Below are 13,234 nucleotides of genomic sequence, written 5' to 3' on the forward strand. Positions count from 1 at the left end.
CATAGTCAGTGGAATAAAATAAGTATGTGTGTTAGCCACTACAGCACAGAGTCTGGCAATTTAATTTAACTGACAATTCAAAAAGGTAAAAACAAAGTTCTGGACTGTGCGAAGACAACAGGGGTGTATGTGTGAAGCAGCAACCTTCAACAGAATTAAATATAGCAGAGCAAATTTTAAATTTTAAAACTGATTGAGCTAGTTCTTGGCAAGCTTATGATTGCCTGGGACTAGGGATTAGAAAACTGGGAGGCTGCTGTGTGTCTGTGGCTGGGGTGTAGAGGGAAGGGGCAGTGTTGCTGTTTGTTACTTTTGATCTTTGTAATTAAATGTATGTTCTCTAGCACTGTCTATCATAGACTGTTGAAATCCTATATTAAAGGCATTTCTAACTTCATCATGGGATTTCCTGTGCTTTCGTTGAAAGAGAATGATTCTCGCAACACCACCTATGTGGAATCAGGAAACAATTCTTTGTTATTGTTAGGTGGGAAATAAAGAGAGAAATGATGCAATTCTCAAATGTCCATTAATTCAGAGAGCTTAAGCAACAAGGTAGCCAACACAAGAATTGCCAGCTGTGATATAAAAGCAGTGCTGTCACCCCAGAGCATCCTCTTGGCAACTGAAATTACCTGTGTCTCACACTTCTGGAAGCAAGGGCCTAACACTCTCAAGATGAGGATTTGTAGCAATAAAAACGTAATTAGTATGGTATCAGTACCTAAGCTTGAGCTACTGACTTGTTTTCACCACTTTGTCAGTGGTAAAATGTGCTTCTAAACAGGCAGATGTTCCAATAATTGTCCTGAGCAACAGGTACCATTTACACCTGAGACAGATAAATATGCTGTGGCTCTTATGACTATCCATGTTTCAGTTCTTGATTTATGGCTATTGCTTAACACTTGACCTCCTTAAATTTGGCCCTTCTATTTGAGATACGTGGTTTTGACTGTTATATGTGCTTAGTTTTTTTTTTTTTTTAGATTATTGGTCACTAAAGAAAGAGGAAAGTTTAAAAAAAAAATTTCTCAGTCTTCTAAGGAAAATGCCTGTGGGTCAGGCTTTTCTTGAGGCAATGCAACTGTCTCCATTGTAATTTCTCCAGGGGTGAACTTGGTTCTTATAATCCTCCTTTTTCGGTCTGTTTGCTGCAGTGGTCCCCACTGCCAACAATATAGTTAAAGGACTTCTCAGCATTTCTCTTACAATTATGGAACAATAGTATTTTAGCTGTAGCTCTGAATTTCAGCTAGAAGCCTAAAGTAAAAAAATAAGTGCTGTTCACCTATTTTAAATTAGAATGGTCAAAAAATGTTTACCTTCTGGCAGGCATTCTGTTCTGAGGCTTCTGTAATGCTACAAAATGCACCCTGCTCGAGCACTTTTAACAATATGTATGGGAGCAAATAAGATTAATGCCTTTGTAGTTCTGCTACCCTTACCCAGGAAAAGGACTCTTGACCTGGCTCAGAAAAAAACTGTAAAGGATTCTTTAAACAAAAAAAGCTACATGCCTTGCTACTTTATTGAAAAAGAAGACAACTCGTAGCAGAATTCATAATGCTTTGGCAATATAACTTCCAAGCAATAAATGCATGAGAAGTTTCAAGGCACTGGAATACTTCTGATTTTTTTTAAATTCCCTAAATTCCTTATTAAGTTCAAAACCACTGCTGGTGATTCTAGTTTGTTTTAATTTCACAAAAGTAAATTCTGCTCCTGGCATATTTAAACACTGCAGTTATCTGTTTGTATATGTGTAGTTGGAAAGTGATGTCTTTTTCTCCATACTTTACAAATCAGTATACATAGTAGCTTGAATCCTTTAAGCTCACTGTCTTTTGCCTAATCTGTATTTCAAGTCTGTAACAACGATACTTTGACAGCTCCTGGAGGTAATATGTTCTGTACCCTCAGTAAAATCTGCAAATATGTGCAAGAAAGGTGTGCTTTCATGGTTGGTGGCTTTTGAATGGTAGCACTGAAAGAGAGCAGAATCCTTTCTGGTAACTATTCCTAATAAACATAATGTGGGAAAGGCTCATCAAACAGCCTGCAAAATGTGCAAACTGCTTTCATTCTCTGCTTCTTAGATTTGAAATCACTTGTGTGCATTCACTTATATGGATCACTTGTGTGCATTCTTTTGCAATTTCTTCAATTATCATTATCCTTCAGCTACACAGTTTTGCTAGAATGTACAGAAAGTGGTTCAGGGGGAGAAAGATGTCCATCAGAAACAACCCCAGTAATTTTCTGTATATGATCTAAGGCCTTGACTCAATGCAGAAACAAAAAAGTAGTAACTAGATTTGCTTAGACATATTGAAGTAAACTGCGAAAAGGGAGGAGCAGTGTTTGGACAGTAGTAACCTTGTATTGATATAATGCAGTCTAACCCACTGAATTTAAGTTTGTGTTGCGAAAATGTAGTCTTTGCAAGGCAATCAGTGCTGGTGTAACTAAATCATGTCACTGAACTAGTGTGAATGGTTGGAAGAGGCACAAGGTCTTACCTTCCTGGCAAAGTTTTTTCTTTCAAAAAATGTATGGTTCAAAAGTAGACAATGTGTAGAATGTAACAGGAGTGAATGATTAAAGCCACAGTGTTGCTACTGTGCAGAATCACATAATTCAAAATAAATGAAGAATTGTACTGTTGTCTTGCGGGGGGAGGAGAGGGAGCGGAATTATAATCCAAACTGGTATATTCTTTGAGCAACCTGGTAGAAGCATTCATTCAGTGCTGTTTTGTTTCAGGTTGACTTCCATAGGAGTCAATGGAAGCTTTTCCCCATCAGTTTCAGCAGGGTTTATATCAGGCTCTTAAACCATAACTGGGGTCTTTTGCATCTAGCTGACTATGGGACAGAGGTGCAGAGGAGTAAGTTGTAGTTAACAAGGCTCTTCTCAAAGATTAATGATGGCGAGATTAAGCTGCCCTTGATTCTACTGTTTAATCCTGCTCTGTTGGTTTAGCACCCTGTCAAGATCAGAATAGGCTCTTGGCTGCTGTTCTTGTATATAAGCAGTGATTCAGAGACCAATAATACTAGTCTTTGGCAACTGTGAAAAAGGAGAGAAAACCCACTTTGTTTCCCTTCCCGTCACCATCCCTACCCTACACCTTCCAGGTGTATGTTCAAGACTTATTGTCATGATCTCTGTATAGCACCAGTTTAAGCAACTCAGAAAAGTAATGGCATGTCATTGCATGCTTTTATGTATTGCTCCTGTAGAATTTATGCAATCTTTGACCAATATTTCAGCTTCTGAGATTTGGTCTACGTATTGTATCCTTCTGCATATAAAGCCACTAGGCGTTTAATACATTGGGTGATTTTTAGAAGCTTTGAAAGGCAGGGAGAGTGTTTATAATGCTTTAAAGAATGAGAGCTGATCCATTTGTCAATGGCTTTTATAGCTCAACAGCTTGGATCAAGAATGAGAAATAAAGACTGTGTTTGCCATTGAAAACCTTCTCTTGTAGTATAAAGGGGTTCCAAGATACCACTGTCCCTTTGAAACTCAGTAGTCAGACAGAAGTGCATTTTGACTGATGTATGTAGAGGAGGGACAGAGACCAATGGCTAGCAAGAGGGTCAGACAGACAGAAAGTCTTCCCCAGCTGACTGTTTGCTATGACTATAATTTCATTCCACAAAGAGGTTCTTCCCATTCCGTTAACAACTGATTAGATGGCAGAAACATTTTAAGAAACTCTTAACAGTTATGCAGATGCCAGCACTACAGGTGAGATAAATGGATAACATAGTACAGACATTAAATCAGTTTTTCAAGGTGATGATTTGCTCCTGGGATTAGCATTTCATATATGTGTGAATGTTGCCCTGTGAAGTGGCAATAAAGCATTATTCTGAACTGAAAATGTATTTCTGGTATGTCCCAGCCTGCAAACAGAGACAGTAGGTAGGGACACATTTGTCAAGAAATTGGAATAATTCTCAGTCAGCCTTTTACAGCTGCATTGAGCATAGTTTTACCCTTAATTTTGGTTAGTGAGCTTTATAAAACATGAAACTCCACTAGATTGCCATAGATGGCAAACTACTGATATGAAAATGAATCTCCTGTATCTTGAAAACCCCTTTAAATACTGGAAATGTCTGATAAAGCAGGAATGATTTGGAGCCTTGTGAAAAAGTCTTATGACACTTCGGTGCAATCACTTCCAGTTTCATTCCCTTGCCAAACAGCAAAATGACATTCATTCAAGAAGAAATCCTCCTACTAGTCAGTTCTTCCCATTTAGCTGCTGTTTAGCACTGTTTTCATAAGCAGATTAAATCTTTCTTACCCATGTTGTAGTTCTGAGGATCTAGAAGCAGGGAATATAGCAAATACAAGCTGTTGCAAACTCGTTACCATTAAAAAATTACACATCTAATAAAAAACTGTGCTGTACAACAAATTTTCAATACGGCCTTGTCCTCTCTGGGTTGTGAATGCAGCGAGCCATAACTCAGCCACTTCTTCCCTTGGGAGACTCTTATCTAACTGCTCAGCTGTTTCTCTTGCTGTTCTTCATACGAAGCCAAAATTTTATTTTGTTTTATTGTATCCTGGTACACCTAGCTTTGCAAACTGGGACTATTCAAATGAATCCACTCCCTTTTAAGAGCAGACTATGCATCCTATAGAAAGAGAAGTACAGTAGCAGAGGCAGTTTTGTAATGTTTCATGAGCCTAAGTGAAGAGCCTGAGACACACCTGAGTCAGCAGAGCGCACTTCCAGCAACAAGGGCCATTCAGGTACTGGTGGGCTGCGTTAGGATGCGTGCAGTGAGGAGGTCAGTGGCAGTGGTTATTCCCCCATACTCAGCACTTGTGAGGCTGCAGCTGAAGCACTGTGTCCATTTTCAGGCACTACAGTACTGAAGAGAGATTGACCAACTGAAGTGTGTGCAATGAAGAGCCACTAAACAGGGGACTGAAATGCAAATCTACATAGAGAGACTGAGGGAGCTGTTTATCTGGCATGGAGACGGCTAAGAGGGCATCTAATTACTATCTCAGATACCTAACACAGGGTTATAAGGGAAACTAGATTCTTCTTACAGCTACACAACAAAAGGACAAGAGGTACCAGTCACAAGTAGCAGGAAGGTAAAAGCCTACTTGGTGTGAAGAAAAACATTTTCATAGTGAATGGCTAAGCAGTGGAACAGGCAGGTTGGAGACTGTGGGCTTACCATCCTTGCTGGTATTCAAATTCAACTGAATAAAGCCCCGAGTGACCCGATGAAGCTTTGAAGTTAACTGTGCATTGAGGAGGAGGTTGGACTAGATGACATCCAGAGGCCCCTTCCCACCTAAATTGTGATTATGTTGTGGAGTGACATGGAGAGAACAGGGTCTTATAATTAACGGGTTAAATATGGGAGCGGGGGAAGGCAAAAGCCAAAATCCTACATGTGGTTAGACTAAAAACTAAAGCATTGTTGAAATATAACCCTCTGGAAAAGTAGTAGGTATCTAATTTCTTTTCCAAATCAGAAGTACTGGCATTTTCCTCCTGTAGATAGTCCCTTTCTTGTTTACCCAGCTGTTTAAAATGTATGCATATATCAACTTTTATATTCCTCTGCTAGTGAAAAATAATTTGGAAATACAATTCATAAAACAAACAACTGGTGCTATATATCATTCATATAGAATGCTCTAATAAATCTGGTGCATTGCAGGTTTCTTAAGTCATGATGGTCTTGCACTATATTTTGCATTCAGTGAATAACTGAAAAAAAACCCCTAACAAATAAGTGCATAGTGGTCTATGTTAGAGTGCCTAATGCACACAGTGAAGATATTGTATATGTTACATCTCTGAGAACTGAGACAATTGTGTTGGATAATATGAAAAGGGGTGCAACTGGCCTAATCAATTTGCATAGTTGGCTATCATTAAATAGAAGCACCTTACGTCAAATTACGTCTGTTCTTATTATACCAAAGAGAAAAAAAGGACTGCATACAATACATAATAGTTTTGAAAAGAGAGCGAATTGTGAATGCATAAGCATTTGGCATGGGTATGTTACAGTTCGGAATGCAAAGCCATTAATACAAAAAATTGTATTTGACAGGAAATGACTTGAATTTTATTTCAATGTGTATAGCATAGGCATTTACATAGTTTCCTCGGGGCATTTATTCTCTTTATGAATTTTTTATGGATAAAATCTAATGGAATATATAGTAATCCATTACAGGAGTAGTTAGAAATTATTTTGATCTACCCACATAATTAAAGCCTGTAAGCCTAATTGTGGGGAAAAACTAGACTTCGAAGACAGGAGCTGGATAATTCTGATATTTTGATTCACATGCTGCCAGTTGGCTGAGACTACATGTATCACATACAATGGGTAGCTGGTGAAGTCCATAACTGAAGTACTACGTCTCCTTAGTTTGGCTGTACATCATGTATTCATGTTCTTTTGTATTGTCAAAAACAAGTTTTATGGACTGTGGAGAGCACCTTCTGTCCCCATGAGATTGCCATATGCAAGATGGAGCCCATATGGGATAATTTAACTTACTTTGTTTACTTACTTCCTTGTGCCTTTAAACTTATTTCCACTAACAATCTTTTAACATGCTCTTAAAGTCTTCTAGCACGAAGGGCCCCTGCGTTCGGGGATAATGGAGAGAGAGGAACTCGTTTGTCCTGTATTACTGAGTTTCATTTTGAGACTGTCCCAGGCTGCCTCTGCAGTGGCAGGTCTGCCCTCTCTCAGTGCACATTCAAGCCTGGTCCTGTAACTGTCCCTGCTGACTGCTGTCAGTGTGTGTGACTTGTCTTAGAAAACTGCATTTGTGCTTGGATGCTACTACCTGAAACAGAAGGGAAATAATCTCAGTTATCCTGAATTAAAGGCCTGAGTGGGTCCTCAAAGGGAGCAAAGAGCCATGTTACTAGATTTATTTATTTATTTTTTTTAGCAGACATGTGTGACAGACCCTGCTTAGACCTCTAACAGAGGGAAGAACCCCTTGCTTCTACATGGCTTTGAGTCTGGAATGGTCTGGGATGTAGACTTTCTCAGAAGGCTGTTAAACAGTAATGTAAAAACTAAACCCCAGATTTAACCATGCTTAGACCATCATTCTTCTGCAGATACAGCAGACTTAGATTATGATGGGTGGTAAGAAGCATAGGCTAGTCCAGTTCCTTGCCTTCCAGAAGTTTGGACAAAGAAGGTGAAGTAAATGCTTGTAGTCCCCCTCTTCATTCACCTCCTGTTATCCTTGGCTGGTATTTTTTCAACCTAGCGACTTCCTGAGCTTTTCTGTGCTGTCGAAGGAGTGCAGAGGATGGAAGGGCCTAAGGGCCCTGAGCTTCAGCATTTCTGAGCTGGTAGAGAGCTCCCTAAGGAGTTCTGCTAATACTGCATGTTGCAACAGCCTCTGAAGTTTAACTCTCCAGATACAGGAGTATAAAGCTCATTTGTAAACTCAGTTATGGTTTATGCACAACCAATATTCTCTGCTAATGTTTTTTAATCATCTGAGAAATACATTCTCAAAAACAAAAGGTTAATTTCACCCCAGAGTAATAAACAAGGTGTTAAGAGCATACGGGAATATACCTTTACATTTACGCTTCCAAATGTGTTTTGTGATTTAGCAAAACTAAAATAATTCTAAGTAGAATGGGTGGGAATGCATTTTTAAATTACTATTTTATTCTTTTTTATTCAGTTATTCTCTGAATTCTGTGATAGTGTTAAACGTAGTGGAGATGAAATGATGTGGCACACCTGGCAGCCCATAGTCATATTTTGGAAAGCTGTATAGACTTGGCAGAAGCAGACTCTGTAGTTAAATGCTAGCCATAGTCTGATACTTTGTCCTTTAGGACGGCTTGCAAGGATAGAACTTCCTTCTCTCTTCCCCTTTTGCTATTATTGTCCCCAATAATAAACAAAAAAGAAAAATCCAAGCTGGCTACCTGAACTACTTAAACATCTAATTGAGTGAAGCTTTACCACTCATATATTTTTAATGCTTGTGCAAACTCAGTGGGAATACTTGTGGTTTATTACTGTGCTTTCTTGTATCAAAGCCTAGAAACTAGTGGTTGCTCTACACCATGTTAGAGATGCGTTCCAGCCAGTTCTTAAGATGTGTCACTCAAGTTTATGGTCAAAACTCTACTGTTTGTTTAAAAGTTTGGAACAACGTAAGTATAGTTCAATAGGCTTATGTCTCAGAGAACGGAGAGATTCTAGCTGTCCTGGGTTTTTATTTTATACTTTGCTGGAAAAGTTGCAATTGTAATTGTATAAGAAGTTACACGTTTGTGCTGGGAAAGCACTGAATGGTTTAATAAAAGTTGCTGTAGATGGTCATTAAAACAGAAACTACATAGTAGCATGTAGCTGTTCCCGCAGCTGCACAAGCCTTCAGGGTCTAACCACCCTTTGATGAAACACAAAAAAAGGGAGAAACTGGAAATGTTTTCTTTATCCTCATCAAAAGCAAAACCTCATTTCTCTTTTTCCCATTTTTACCACCTGACTAATCTTTGTCATTGCTGTATTCTGCTCAATTTACTGTTGTGCACTAAAAGTAACACTTTCTCCCTTCTTCCTGCCGTCTTCCTTTGTTCTTGTATAGAAACTCTAACAAGATTGCAAGCAGAGCTGAAGGTGTTTGTTTGTTTTGTTGTGGGTTTTTGTTTGGTCTTCATTTGTTTGTGGGGTTTTTTTGTGTGGTTTTTTAATTATTATTTGTTTTGGTTTGGTGGGGACTTTTGTTTGGTTGTTTTTTTTTTTTTAATTGCAGTCAATATTTCTCAAGTCAGTATCAGAGCAAGTCTGGTTGCTTTCTCCCACATGATGCTAACTTACCTGTTAGGACAATAATGGTTGCTCTGTTTGCAGCAGTGGTAGTCGAGGTGTGTTTAACAGAGACACTGGGTTCTAGCTCTGTGATTTGTCTTCAGAAAGTGATCATTTAGACTGTAAAACAAAGGTACCTATAAGGAATTAAGATTTGCTGTACTGAAACAGTCCAGTAAAAGGAGCACCCTTTATATCACCCTCCCATTTTTTATCACCCTGCTTTGCTTAGCCCCCTTGAATTAACCAGGATGAACCTGGCCCTTATTTTTTTCCTAGAAGCTGTGTGTCCCAGAAACAAGTGAATACTTGGGATTTGTTGTTCTTGCATAGAATTAAAGTTTTTAGCTCTCATTTGTGGAGAAAAAAAATAGTTCATGTAGAGCTTGAAACTTAAGAAATGGAAGGTAATTATTCTATTAATTTTAAATCCGTAGGTTATCAGATTTTACTTTTTTTTTTTTTTTTTTTTTTTTTTTTTTTTTACTTGCCTGCATTATCAGTTCAATATTTCTTTGGTTGCAAGTAGATGTCTGAGTGAAAGTTGTTTTAGTTTCTGATGCATTTGTCTTGTCAATCCAAACTTGGTGCAAAGCTAGAAAAATAACAATGTTTGCAATGGTGCACTTTGTTCTTCTGCACCTAACAGCCTCCTGTGGTATGAAGTTGCAAACTGTAATTGTAGATGTACTCAACTGAAAATTGTTGCAGTCTCACCTGGTTAATGTGATTTTGGCTTCTGGATGTTTGAAAAATGCAAATAATTGACTATAATCAAATGCAGAGGGATGCTGTTAACCTGGTATTGGTACTGTTATTGGAAACGGTGTTTTTAAAACTTTATAACATCTTTTCCAAAAAATGACTGTGTTATTGCTACAAGACTGTGCAATATGTGAGTCCAGGTTGCTCTAGGACACTATTTTCTTTCCAACAGTCACAACTACAACCATGTCTAGAAAGTTCCCTTAGCCAAAGCAGTGTTGCTCATGCCCTTCACTGCACTAAAGGATTAGTTGCATTTTTTGATGGTGTAAAGTAGTAAATAGAAGAGCCAGAAAACAGTGTTTTAGCAGTGCACCTGATCTGAATTGTGACCCCTTTTCCCAGTTAGAGACAGGGCCTTGAGCCATTTTCACTGGTTAGAAAACTCCAAGTCTACCTTGTCACCTTAAGAGAGCAGCAGTTGTGGTTTAGTTGCATGTCTGTTTTACACGAAGGGTTCAAATATTAGTGGAAATGGAGAGAAGTAATTTCAAACCATAGCAGAAGCACCTGTGCTAAGAAATTGCACACCCAGTTTAGCAGATAATCCAGGGAGGCCTTCAGGACCTTTTTACAGAATCACATTCATTGTTTATGCACACACAGTCTTTGTCGAGTGCGTATAAATATGTGTGTTTATTCGTTTGGTTTTTACTAGTTTCCTGTCGGACCTCTTCCCGTGCGAGGCGGTGGCAGAAAGCATCCCGGCCTAGAGTGCTAGTGCCGGGATGGAGGATGAGGAGGGTGCGCCTCTGGGCTGCCCCCGCTTGCGGTTCCGCGCTCCCTGCGCGGCGGGAGGCGGCCCGGCCCGGCCCGGGCGGAGGCGGCGGGCGCGGCTCCAGCCGCTGGTTTCATGAATGAAATCCAATCGGCGCGCTAAAAATAGAACGCGGGGCTGCAGACGTCAGCGCGAGTCAGCGGGGCGGGCCGGGGCGGGCAGCCCGCCGCACGCCGCGGGGCCGGGCGGGCAGAGCAGCGCTGGCGGCACGTTGCCGCCCTGCCCAGGCGGGCTGGCTCCTGCCGCTGCCCCGCCGCTGTGAGGAGCAGCGGGAAGGGGGCGCGGCGGCGGCTGCCACCCCCGTCCCGTCCCGCCGGGGCCGGGGGCCAGCCCCGCTGCGTGCACGCCGGCTGCCGGGCATCCCGCCCTCCCGGGTAGGTCCCGCGTCGCCCGGGCGCGATCGTGCTCCGACCTGCCGGCGCAGCCTACGCGGCTGCGTGTGCGGGACTGGGTCGGGCTGGCAGCCAGCGGCGCCGCAGGGTGCGGGTGGCTGCGCCCTTCGCGTCCCGTCTCCCCGCAGGTGCGCTCCCGCCTCGTCGGGAGAGAGAGGAGGAGGCATTCTCCCCTCCCCCGAGGACAGGGAGACCTGAGTCCTTGATAAAGCAAATCTGTCTGGCTGCTTCTAACAGCGAGGCCACAACGTTCAAGGCAAAAATAGAGGGGTACGATGTGTACGGGAAGCAGAAACCTCCCGGTGCTTGGTACTTCTGAGTTTAATTTGCTAAAAACCTGAAGGATTTCGTTCTCCCTCTTTTTTTCCCCCCTTTTTCCCCTCTTCTGTGTCTGTGGAGTCTGTTTGTGGGTTGCTGTGACAACAGCAGGAGGCTGCAAGGGGGTCTTGCAGGACACAGATTATCAGGCGTCTGTGTGGGGACCTGTTTGCAGGCCACAGAAAGGGGTTGTAGAGACGAACACTAGTAGACTTTAATTTGTTAAGTCAACCTTTACTGGGTATTGTGGCATCTGACATCTATTGCAAAGAGAAGTCAGTCACTGGACAGGCTGAGGCAGGCTAGTCGGAGAGCTCCAAATTGTCTTCTATTGATCAAGGCACTACTCAGGCTTCTGAAGGCAATGATATACTCATTTAAAAAATGATAATAATACAAGAAAGCCCTTGAAGCTCTGCATATGGTCACAGCGAGAGCAAGGAAGTGATGCCAGAATCTTCTCAATGACTTTGTTCATCCTCAGTTTGTGTGCTATTTCAGGACACACAGCTGACTCAAAGCCAAATGTTCAGCTTGAGCTGTAATAGAAGCTGAGGTGAAAATTCATTTGTTCAGTGTGCTCTTAGGCTACTGGTCTTTCTAGGCAAAAGTAAAGCATGTAGGGAGACAAACACCATTGTTAAGATTGTAATTTCTTTTCAGTATCTTTCTGAGGTCCTCTCCCATTAGGCTATGCTATTATATGCACATTGGATTTGTATGCCTGATTCTATGTCTTAAGTACACAATGTGTCTATACGCTATTAACAGAAAAAAATAACTTGGTGAATTCTATATTTGTGCTAGGGTTCTTTACCTAAGTGACATAATACTTAAAGAGCATAAAATCTGGGGCAAGAAGAAATAAACATGAATTTTAACTCTGGAGACCTTTCTAAAACTCCTGCCCTTTTAAAACTCCGAGCTTCATGAATACTGTAAAGCATTAGGCTGAGAGGAAGAGATGATCACTTGATGAGTAAATCCCGATGTTTGGTTCTTTGCTAATACATTTTGTTCACTGGAAAAATACTTAAGTCGTTCATCCAGATGTTGCCCTGTGCTGAAGGAGATGAAAGGACAGAAAAGCCTCAAAGTAGGAGAAACAAAGGAGCAACAGGTGTTTGACATGCTCCTCCCTTGCTCCCATCTACCCTGTCAGAAGAGTACGCAAATATTGTAGAACAAAGTATGTGCTTGGGAGGGAAGAAAAGTCTGAGCAGTCCTTGCTGATACAGCAGACATGCAGAGCAGCTCATAGAAAGACTAGGCTTGTGAATGTACCCTTGGAGCATTGATTTGGTCTCTCTATAGAAGAGCTCAAAACCTTGTGCTGAAGGAATAAGAAATGTCACGTAAAGTTCAAGAAACAAGAAACTGATTCTGTCTTTTAGAAGAAAACAAGCACAGAAAGTTAATTCACTGTGCTAGAAGGTCACTAGTGTCTCTGGAATATTTTTATTTGTTTGTAGCTCTCTAGCAAAAGTTGATAAATATTTTCCCCACAGAAATGCTCAAAAGTTGGGACAATGCCTTGTTTGGTGGTTATTTTTTTTTCCCTTCTATCCTGTTGGGAATAATGCCCTTATCAAACAGAGTGTACAATATCAACACTTGTCTTTATAAATGGGTAAAATCAGTAAGAACCTATGCTACAGTTTTGATAGTTTAATGCTGTACAAACTTCTGATGCTCTTGATTACGTAAGAGCAAAATCGGGAATTTCATGGAGTTTATTACCATGAAAACCAGTAGTGTTGAATCAGCCTTTTCCAGTGATCCATCTCCCTCTGATCTGGAGTTTTATATGTTATCTCAGATACTCATGAGCATTGCAGTCAGTAAGGATTCAGCTGCAGCTTTGCCCCAGTTAGGTTGATCCAAATAACAAAGCAGGAGTCAGAGCATCTGATGCTGTATCTGCATTAGGGAGTCGTGTGATGCAGTAGCAGGGGATGTGAGGATGGAACAGTTGGTGCTGAGAACCCAGTGTCCACACATTTGGGGGGCAAAGGGTGTTAACTCAGATTGCCTTTAATCTGCTCCTCTGGGCTGAAAGCTTGCTCATTGTGGTGGGTGGCACAATTCTCACTTCAGATTCACCTGCAAGG

General features: G+C 41.0%; 1 protein-coding gene across 2 annotated transcripts in view; it reads left to right on the plus strand.

Moving 5' to 3' along the window:
- Positions 1-13,234, plus strand: part of RHOBTB1 (Rho related BTB domain containing 1) — a 53,282-nt gene that overhangs the window by 6,895 nt on the left and 33,153 nt on the right. Inside the window, exon 1 of one of the 2 annotated variants that reach the window (XM_082053350.1) lies at positions 10,669-10,787. The exons of the other annotated variant lie outside the window; for it this stretch is intronic. The gene's annotated coding sequence lies outside the window, so the exon portion shown is untranslated. Of the gene's footprint in view, positions 1-10,668; positions 10,788-13,234 lie in introns of those variants that run through there. 2 annotated transcript variants of the gene reach the window in all.

This window comes from Streptopelia decaocto, assembly GCF_964273445.1.
Source record: "Streptopelia decaocto genome assembly, chromosome: 5".
In the NCBI taxonomy this organism is placed as follows: Eukaryota; Metazoa; Chordata; class Aves; order Columbiformes; family Columbidae; genus Streptopelia; species Streptopelia decaocto.